This window comes from Oxyura jamaicensis, chromosome 2, assembly GCF_011077185.1.
Source record: "Oxyura jamaicensis isolate SHBP4307 breed ruddy duck chromosome 2, BPBGC_Ojam_1.0, whole genome shotgun sequence".
Lineage (NCBI taxonomy): Eukaryota > Metazoa > Chordata > Aves > Anseriformes > Anatidae > Oxyura > Oxyura jamaicensis.
Genome location: NC_048894.1, coordinates 16017508 through 16028383, shown reverse-complemented (window position 1 = coordinate 16028383; position 10876 = coordinate 16017508).

The following is a 10876-nucleotide window of genomic DNA, read 5'->3' as shown; positions in this document are numbered from 1 at the left end:
ACCAGCAGCTCATGGGGTTTCTGCTTCTGGGTGGAGGAACCCAGCCAGCTGCAACTGGCTTTTGACCCAAAAACTGATGATGGGGAAGGGACGGGGTCTTTGACTGGTTCTATCCAGCCTTCTGTTCCCAGGCACAGAAAGTGAATTAAGGAGGATGGGGGTTATGCTGTTATTCTCCTGGATAAATGCTACTGACGGCTGGGTAGCCTTGGCTGGCAGCACTGTTGGATTTCTATTCTTACATTTGTATATTTTAAGCCCAGGGAAAGCAGCTGAGGCCACAGGGTGGGTAATTTCAGAAAATCCCAGGAAAAAATAATAATAAAAAAAGTCCAAAAAAAATTGCCTTAGAAGGTGCCTATCCCACAGGAGGGGGGAAGTGCTGGCATTGCTTCTGGCCACTGGCATCTCTCCCATGGCAAGAGGCGATGTGAAAGTATGGTCAGATGCTCCTGGGGCACTTGCAGCTGGGGGCCACTGGCTGACATGCACCCAATGTTTCTTACACCTCTTCCCTCCTTGCACCATGTTTCACAAAGGCTTGCTATGGAAACACCCCCAGATCATTTTTTTTATTATTATTATTTTTTTCACTCTTTTTGAATATATAGGCAGTGACAGGTGTAAAATTACACCAAGCAGGCAATAACTCTGACCTGTCTGAGTGCCAATTACGTGTCTTTTTACAGCACTGGGCCTCTGCCTGAACACATTATTTAGGAGAAAAATGTGTTGTAAGAAGGTATTCTTTCAAAAAAGATTGTTAGTATTGGTCTCGCTCATTTAATCTTCAGCCTCTCCTTGCTCTTCCCCTGTCCTGGGATAAAAAAGCCCTGGGTGCTCTGTGCTGCATGTGCAGTCCTGTAGAGCTAGTGAATAGGCTGTCAAAAGTAAATATACATAAATCTGAGCCGTGTAAGGCCTCTAGCTGGGAAAATGGCTTACAAAATCCCAGAAAGATGACCACCCATAAAATAAATGCCGGACAGCATTATTTGGAGGGCAGGGACCCCACCTATGGCAGCGTTTGCAGAAGAGGAGCTGGCTTGGCAGGCAGAGCAGCTCCCAGCCCGGGCTCGTGCCCCAGGTCATGTCCCCTTTGGTGGCTGCTACCAGAAGGAGGGCTTGGCCAGGGCTATGTGGTTTGGCCAATAACAAGTAAAGATTGGCTGGAGATGGGGGGGGATCCAGCCACTAAAAGTCTGGATACTGCCTCTTTTCTAACAGGAATGATTTGCACATTAATTTATTTACACACTCCACATGTGGAACCATGGCCTGCTCTGAAGTCTGGGGGACTTCTGTGACCAGGCAGTGGAGATCTTCAGTGGAAGAAGGCTCAGAAAAGGTAGGTGAGGATGATGTGCTCATGAAGCTCATAAATACATGTAGGAAGTAACCACAGCTGTTACAAAGGAAGCTGAACTTATCTCAACACGAAGAACTGGAGGGTGGCCTTTGTTTTATATAAATAGCTCTTTCAGCCGAGTGGGTCCACTAGTTTTGTAAATGTCTTCCCTAAAGCAATCAATAGGGAGTGTTATCTTCCTGAGCCAGCCACACCAGCATGGGGGAAGTGTATTTGTGTCTCAGCCCAACACAGAGTCTAAAAATCAAGCAACCAACCAAATGAACTGCGAAGATACCAGTGGGCTGGAGCTGGGTTCAGCCAGTGGTGGAAATCACCTTTGTATGGCAGTCCAGCTGTGTCTTGCAATTGTTGTATTGAGTGTGCACTGTGATTTCAGTATCCTGCTGTGTCACTCTGGTTAATCATACTCCCGTGCAATGCCAAATACCCACAAATAAGTAAAGTTGATATTAAATATTAAACCTTTCTCATCTAGACTATCCAAAAGAAGTTAGTGAGAGCGCATAGGTCTCTGATAACCTCATGCCTTGCCCTCACCAGTAGACAGCCTTAAGAATCAACTTCCTAAGCCCTTTGGAGCACATTACTCCTGCCAATAAAGTTGGTTTCCTGTTCTCTGGGGAGGTTATCACGCTTTCTTGTCATGGTAGTTTCCTCCGTCTCCCTATAATTTCCCAAATTGTGTATGACCAAGACAACTGATACGAAACCACAGCTTCTCTGCAGACTTCCCCAGGAATCTCCCAAGCCTCTAGAAAACATCTTACCTGTCAAAAAACTCTCTTCTGCATGTCCCTAAGTTCTGCCCAGGCTTTTCTCCCTGATTTCCTTATCCCTCAAGTCACTCACGCTCAGGTATAGAGACTGAGACGAGCAGAAAAGCTGTTTGATTATTATTTGTCCATGTTCCATAGAGCAGAAAAGGGAAGGCTGAGCCCTTGCTCTTGAACAGAAGTAAGCAGAATGATTCAAAGCATGCTCATGTTTTTTTACATTTTTATAATTATATTACATACTGTAACAATCTTATAATGTGTTATTATAATGCTATAGTAATATCTTTGAGTATTTTATTAATACACATAATGGCACATTTTTATACTTAAATGCGTATGTTTTTTCTTTTTTAGCCAGCTAGTGGAAGTACTGGACGAGAACCCAGGAGCCCTAAAAAAAAAGTTGAAATATATCAAATGTACCAAATGGAAGTGCTTTCTTTTGTGGTACAGACATATTTACAAGTCACATTTCACACATACAGTTATGCTGCTGATAGACATAGTTTTCTTTTGCTGACGCTGTATTCCTAAGCCTGCGGAAGCTGTTTCTTTCCTTACAAGCCATGTTTTAATAACACTTCAAGCAATTTAAAAATCTGCACTGCAAGCACAGTCAAGGGGTGTAGAACAGAGCAGAAATTAGGACAAGAAGAAGGCAGCCAAGTCTGGGGCTCGCACAGATGTTTCTGTGCATAGGTACTGTTATGATTAAGAGGTATCCCTTTTGGTAAAGGAGCTGCGCAGCAAGGCTCGAAGGTTGCACATTCCCATGTATGGGAGAAAATGCACATTTGTTAACACAAAGAAGCAATCTGAGCTCCAGACACATATTCCCTGGGCTGCTAGTTTCAGCTGACACCTTTTAAAACAAGGTGTCTTGCCATAGGGTTTTTGTATGCGAATTCATGACAAAGCCTGAGGTACCTGCTCCACTTTGACCTTCTCAGTATCCTGCTAGCCAGGGGCCACCTTTACCCTTTCTTAAATGACTCCCAAAGCCCAAGTTTGCAGCAACCACATTTCAGCCAGGGATAATGGGATGTTTTCTGAATTCTCAGGGTCATTTCTTAGCATCATCAAAACCCTTCCTTCCCTCCCCCCACAGCTTCCGAACACTGAGCTGGAAGGTCATGTTTTTATACACATCTCAACTGCAAACACGGATCAACAAAAGCAATGAGGCTAAAAGAGATCACGGTCAGAAGGAGGTGGTGGGAGAGACGGGGGGCTCCTGGGTTTGGGATATTTGTGGTTCTTAGGACTCCAGCAGGTTCAGATGTCACAAATTGTTGGGACTGGACATCTTTTATGAAACTGAATAAATATGGCCAGCATAATGGTCCAGTAGTTCTGAGGCAGTCAGCAACTAATGCTCCCTCTGGAGGGAAGCCTGTGGCTAATTGGTTTATAAAACTGAACAAAATGGAAGCAAAGTCAAATAGCAGATCAGGATCAGGATGCAAAGTGCACCCATGAAAGGAGATTTTAATTACTACGAGCAGGCAACAAGCAGATTGCAAATAAGACGGTAGCAAGAAAGTAGCAAGACTGCTTGTGTTACATGTGTAATGTAGAAAGGCTAAATCCTCCAAATTCATTTCCACATGTACCGTCTGTAGGATGTCCTGGCATCTGCTGGACCTATGTGCAGGATACCCCATGAAATAATTATGTGCTTCAGGTCCATAGAGAATACTGGCACTGGAGGCAGTACAAATTCTGAGGAAAAATGTCTTTTATTCATCAGGGCTTGGCTTGTTAGTGTGACTGGGCCAGATGGTAAATACCAGCTTGTAATACAGTATAATGCAGTTTGCTGCAGAAAAAAAAAAAAAAAAAAAAAGGCACCATAATTTAATATAAGGGCAAGGAACCAATCACCCAGAGCAATGAGCAGGGAAGGGATTGAAGGTATTATGGAAAAATCATTGAAACCGTGAGACCAGCACACAGCTGCAGTAATAAAGTCTGCCATAAAGTAAAAGGGGCTAGGAGAGAGCAGGACTTAGTGCGGACAGCATTAGAGCCCATCTGCTCTAAACCCCACACTACGTAGGGGTGCTGTTAATGGCTCAGGGGTGCAGAGGGCAGCTCAGGGAGAGGGCATCTGTTTTACGGCCAAGTTTGTGGGGAGGACGTGACTTATATGTAGGCTCCATCCATGGATGCTCTCCTATAGCATGGAGGGATGCAGACACACAGCTGAACCCAGGTTTGTAATGGTCAGGGCTTCAAGTCCTCAAACAGACAAAATTCCTTGTATTTTACAGATATTTTCTGTTGTTTGTTTAGCTTCAGGTAAGGTCTGAGTAGATATTTTGCAATTTGTGTGACCAGTCTATAACTCTGGACAATGCCAAGTGCTGTGTGAGCATCGCACAGTGGCACACCAAGTAGACAGCACGCACAAAAGCTCCCCACCATCCTTTCCTGAAACCTGCCTGCCCCCAACAAATCTTTCCATAGAAAACATCCTTCCTCAAATTCCACAAAATCTGCACTGTGCCATGCTAGATTTCTCCAGACAAGTGTGGGAAAGCTTATGAGTTATTTAATACCATGATTCTGAATTTTTTGGCAAAGTTTTTTTCTGAAGCAATCCTGATTTTCTGATTCAAAAAATTCATTTTAGATAAGAAAGACAAGCTGAGGTTCCCTGACTCTTGTCCCTTTCCCAGCCCCAAACAAGCTGCAGACCAGACTACACCACGTTACCCCTGTGCGATGCATGCCTCCGTACTCCAGCTTGCTGCTCCAGGGGCCTTCATTGTCTTCTGTGGGATTGCAGAGTGATGAATGAGCACAGAATCCAACCGAGCAGGTATTAATGAACTTTAATACTGTCTTTGGCCAGCCACATTGACCACCACTTGATAGCTGAAGAAACTATTACATTCCACCAGAAACCATATAATTAAACCTACAGAAACCTCCACATCAAACACAAGTATGTGTCACTGCCCAAGATGAAAGTACACATGGGGCATGGAAGGGGGGAGAGCTTTTACTGCCTATCCTTTTACAAAGGCTTGTGTGTTTGAGAAAGAGGCAGAGCAGCCAAGGGGAGCTAGCAGAGAAAATGGAAAGAAGCACTTGAAACGAAAACACCCCATTAAAAGTTATGCAAGAAATAAAGGGTATCTGACTGGATGAGGGATGTAAGAAAAAAGATTATCTCCCTTAGTCTATTCTTTCTTGTGATTTGTGACCAGTGCATACCCTTAGTGAATTAACAGCGGTGTATCAAAAGAAACACCTTCCTCATCACCATTTTTTCCTTTTAAAGGAAATAGGCCACAGTTCTTTCATTTCACAAAAAGCTTAGGGTCAAAATGTAAGAGTGGTACTGCTGCTGGCTGGGATGAGACAGTTCAACTCAACCTCTGCACTGTCAACACGAAAAAAGGAGTACATGAAATAAATTCTTGCCATTGAAGTCGGTAGAGATGATTCTGATTTCACACATGGAATATATCTGCAAAGGAAACAGATGCCAAATTTATACAGTCACTCTGTAGAGTAAAACCACACTTTAAATAATGAGGGAGTGGGAAAGTGCATCAAAGATTGGAATGAAACGGCTTGTTACCATGCATAAAGGCTGGCAGTGCTCTGGATGCCTTCAGATCTGAATCTGGGAGATTTTCTCATAAATAAGTTGAGTGCAATGGAGCCATGTGCGCATTAACTCACTTCTCGTAAACAGAGAGGGGAATGGGAGGCATCCCTAACCTCACTCTCCTGGACCCATTACCAAAGTCCATGTCCGGGTTGTGTGTCAACAGCACAATCTTAGAGCTACTCTTGGCCAAAATCCTTATCTTCACCGGCGTGCTCAGCACGCTCTGGTAGCATGAGGCCTGCTGCACTCCTTGCAGCCCAAGGCCCATGATGAGCCCTAGGCCTCTTGATGACCCCCAAGAAAAGCTGGCCAGGAGTGGCCATAGGAATATCTACCCAAAATGAAAAGGACAACACCGCTGTCCTCAAACGGCTTCAGAGCATGGCTTTCCATGTGCTAAACACTAGGGCCTGCTTGGCACAGTTTGCCCAGCAATGTGGTTTCCCTGTTTATTTTCACAGCAGGCTTGATCGCCATCAGGGTTTCAGTGTTGAGCTGAATCTCTGTTTTCACCAGCACTGTGCTCTGTCCCCATGTGTACCAGAAATTATGATAGAAACTGCAAGCCAAACTGGATGCAAACAACCTAACTGGAGACACTCCGAGCTAGAAATACAGCCCTAATTTATGCTCAGTTGCAGCTGCCCTGACTTTATTATTGCTATTGCCCTGAAATAATAGGGTGTGAGACAGTTCAAGCAATCTCTTTCCCTGTGATTTTGTGATGACCACAAAATAATACTTCTGTTGCTACATTTTTATGTTATGTTCCACTAGTGACTTGCCCTAAAGTAATGAAGCAGTAACAACAACATTTAAGGAAGTGTAAAATACAGTGTGTTTTTAAACTATTTCAATAAAATTATGTGACATTTTCCATGTGGCTTTCTTCTTTTTTCCCCTTCCACAGGTAATATCAGAAATATATATTATTATTCATGTTCAGAATGCTCATTTTAAACACCCATATTTCCAGCAAAATAGCAACACTGAGGTTTTGAGGGTTGATCTGTTAGTGACAGCCCAGGTTTTGCAGTGAAGTAACATCCCCACTGTAGCCTTGCTCAAGACCTCCAGGACAGCAAGGAGAATCCATCACAAATCTTTCTTGTCTCTGCATGTCCTTTGTCTGTCCTGTTACCCATAACAGCAGCAGAACCCAAATCCTCTTACAGAGTACACACAGGGACTACTGGGCCATTGCTGTACGCAGTGCACAAACTCAACTGAAAGGAGAGTCCAGCCCAGGCAGAGAGTACCCTGCTCGCCTGGAGTGCCAGCTGGTTACCCTGATACCTTGGGCTGCACTTGAATCCTCTTCTTCCAAAAGCACTTTCATTGGGATGGCGCAAATTGCCACTGCTGTGTCAGATCCTCATCTGGAGCCCAGTCGTGCCTTCACTAATTAAAGCGAAGGCTCCAGACAGGATTCAAGTCATGGAGGCTGGAAACAGCGTTCATCATTGAGTTGCCAGACAAAGGCAGTTACATCTTTGCCTATTACCCCTCATCACTGCCTCCACTTCTTTTTGGCCATGGAAGTACCAAGGAAGCTGACAGTTGCTGTCTGTGCTGAATTAAAGCTGAGGGCTGTAGTGAGGAGCAGCGCCACAGCTGCAAAACCCTCCTTTGGGCCTCCCACCTCATGCTGTCAGAACATATAGCGCAAGTCCTCTCTCCTCATTAGCTGTGGGAGAAGCCTGTGGGTACCACCATTAAAGCTCATTACAGCTGCCAGAGGCAACAGAAGCAGTCTTGTGGTGAGCAGTTAAAGCAGTTTAGCTCCACTCTGCCTCAAACACATCATGTCCTGATCAGATATTTGACAACAATGTGCAGCCGAATGGGATCGCTATAGAACTGGCAACATCTAAGGGACCTTATTTTATTTACATCAATGTTCTTTTGGATAATTACTCCCAAACAATTTTAAATGAGGTTAAGAAAAATACCTTGATGCTTTATTTTAACTGCAGCTGCTAATTTGTAGCAGTTCTCAAAACAAAGGGCCCTTGTGTGCTCTAAGAAACTTTGATCAGGCATAGGTGCCCTCCCTAGGAGGCTCCAAGAAGAAGAGAGGAGTGCATCTCATTCCAGGACAAAACAAAAAGCTATATTCTTAAATGTTCAGCATTACATCTGATTTCAAACCATTTGCATTATCCAAGTACAGATCAAAGCCCGGATGCCTGAGAATATTCCTCCAGTGAAGAATGCAGGATGCCAGTGACTCCATACATCACGCGACAGGTGGTGGAATACTGAGGGATTGCGTTTCTGAAGCCACTCGTAATGTGCTCCAGGAGGAATCTCACATGCAAAACAGATCAAGCAAAAGTGGTCCTGAGCTCCACTTTGAGGAAAACTCTTGGTCCTCACCTGGCTGCTGCTGCAGGGCCGCCGGGGCCAGGACTTCAGGCTCAGGGGCTATGGGGCTGTGTGGCACTGTCAGTGCGTCAGGGAGCCTGGCTCCAGATCAAAGCTGCCATGGTTCATCTGGGCAAAGCACCTGAGTCAAGAAGCTTCCAGGTACATTCAGCACGGAGCTTATCTTGGGTCTCTGTGCTGACTGATCTGCAAGTTACAACAGTTACGGCAATTAAATTGTTTCTTGTCAGTGAATTATAGATCCCTTTAGGCTCTTGCTGTCAATTACGAGACAGAGAGTGGTTGCTTTTAATGGAGCCAAGATTGGTAACAGGCTGCCCTCTGAGGAATGTTCCACTCTGGGGGCAGATTTTTTAGGGAAAGTACAAAACGGAAAGATTTTCTTTATGTGGAACAAAAATTCCATTACCATCACATTAAGCATAATAATATACCTATACATGCATGCATTCATGCACATTCATATAAATAAGTACAAAATACATAGAGAATGCATATGCTTACATATATTTGCAGTTATTTATATTAGGTTTATCCCACAAGTTCAGTACAAAAGATACCTCAGGAAGTGTTTTCTGCATTGCATTTTCTTTAGCTTTCACAGCAGGGAGATGAAAATACAGCTTTCTTTTTTAAAATTAGCATGTTTATGAAGGATTGTTTAATTTATCTTTTATGATCCACCCATGTTGCTGGGAATAGGATTCTGTCAGTGTGGTTGTGCTGGGCAGGATGTTAAAGAGCACTGTCATCTCCAATCACAAGCCCAGCACACTGCCCTGAAAAACAATCTATAAGCATTGTACTGCATAAGCGTAAGCCCAGTCTGAGTAGCGGTAATGGGATCTTGCCCTGGCATGAATACCTACACCTTCAATGTGTGCTATAAACACAAACGCCATCTATTTACTTTACCTAACTCTTATCAAATAGTTTGCAAGCTGCAGTGAAGCTATGATTACTGCATGCTGAAATCTTGAAGAAATGATCTGCTCCCAGAAAATATACAAACAAAAGTTTATGCTCTCCTTTATTTTGTTGGGATGTCTGCCCTGCAGCTGACCTCCCACATTCATCTGCCATTGGAAAACAAAGCTGGGAAGCAGCTCTAGTGAGTACCTGGACCCGTTTGAGAAGCATTTCTCACACCACTCATTAGACGTCCTTACTGTTAGATGACTGATGTGGGTTTAGGGACCCAGGTTTAAAATCTGTCCTTGGAACTACATGCTGCTTCAGTTAGAAAAAAGAAGCTGGTGCCATAAAAATAAAGGATGTTCACAAGTGAAATAACACCCTTCAATGAAAAGAGGAAAGCATCCTGGCTTCTGGCCAATGGGACTCACTCTGAAGCAATTTCGAGATAATGGCTCATTCATTAAGAAGTCTTGCTCAACCGCAGAAGTGATTTGTGGGAATCAGGATCCCCCTCGTGCTGGGGCGAGGGTCTGGGTGTGTTCAGCTGGGGAACAAGGTGTCTCCACACTGCAGCACACTGCCTGCTACACGCCGGCAGTCGTCTCCAACCAGGCACAGCTCAGCCCCACTGCATTTGGGAGAAGCGGTGCTCCTTTTAGACAGGCCTAACAAGCCCTAAACAACTCTGATTTTTCAATGTAACAGAAACCAAAGTTATTTTCCATGGGATCTGTGCAGAACTCATTTTTGACTGTGTTTTGCACTGCCTGTGATTTCTTGCTTTGTATTTTTGGATATAAATTCTTCATACCAGGACAATATCCAAGATGCCGATTTATTTGTAAAACTTCATACAAATGATTAAATATCAGATAAACACAGTTTTCTCTGAACTAGCTTATAAATAGACGCCTCAGTTACTGCACTGCATTCCAGGCCTCAGGGGCATGGATTTCATTAGGCAGCCTTACACAGCCTGTATGGACAGCTTTGTTAGGAAAGGGGATGCTTTGGGACTCTTCTTGATTTCACTTGAGCTGAAGGACTTTTTGAGAACATATTCTTGAGGAATAATTGTTAAAAAAAAATAAAATAAAAAATTAAGATGTATTTGAAAGTGAGAGAGGATTATTAAATATTCACCTTTTACTACCATATGTAATCGATGAGCAACAAATTTAACTACAATAGCATTACTGGAACAGATTCTGGGAGCACTACCACTAATATGAGTCATATTTAGGCCTCTTCTGATCCTAGCACAATTAACAAGTAGTAAAACTTCACTCAGCAGAAAAGTGGAAGGAGGCATGGACTTCCCCACTTTTGTGGGCTGCATATACTCTCTCAGAAGGTAGGAAGCCTGTCCTTGTCTATAGACTCTTTAAACAGAGTATGAACAATTCCTGTTGTTTTGAAATCTTTCTCCTGGTTTTGCACCCAAAAGACCACAGCCCGGCCTGAAGCTCCTTTTTTGAGGAGAGTTGCATAAACAAAGATAAGAACAGGCCTAATCTTGAGCCAAAATGATCTGCAGCAACAAACTAGGACATGGTTACAGCCATATTTATTGGCATTCCAGCACTATGACTCACGTGGAATTAGCTCTAGAAGCGGAACAATGTGAGCTGAAGAGGTTTACAGTTGAGGGATAAACAGACAAAGGAGATGGATCGAGGACCCAACCTGCAAGAGATCATTTTTAGGAGAGAATTGGCATGGTACAACTTCTGAGTTGCTGGGGTTCTACCTTTCTTTCTTTCTTTCTTTCTTTCTTTCTTTCTTTCTTTCTTTCTT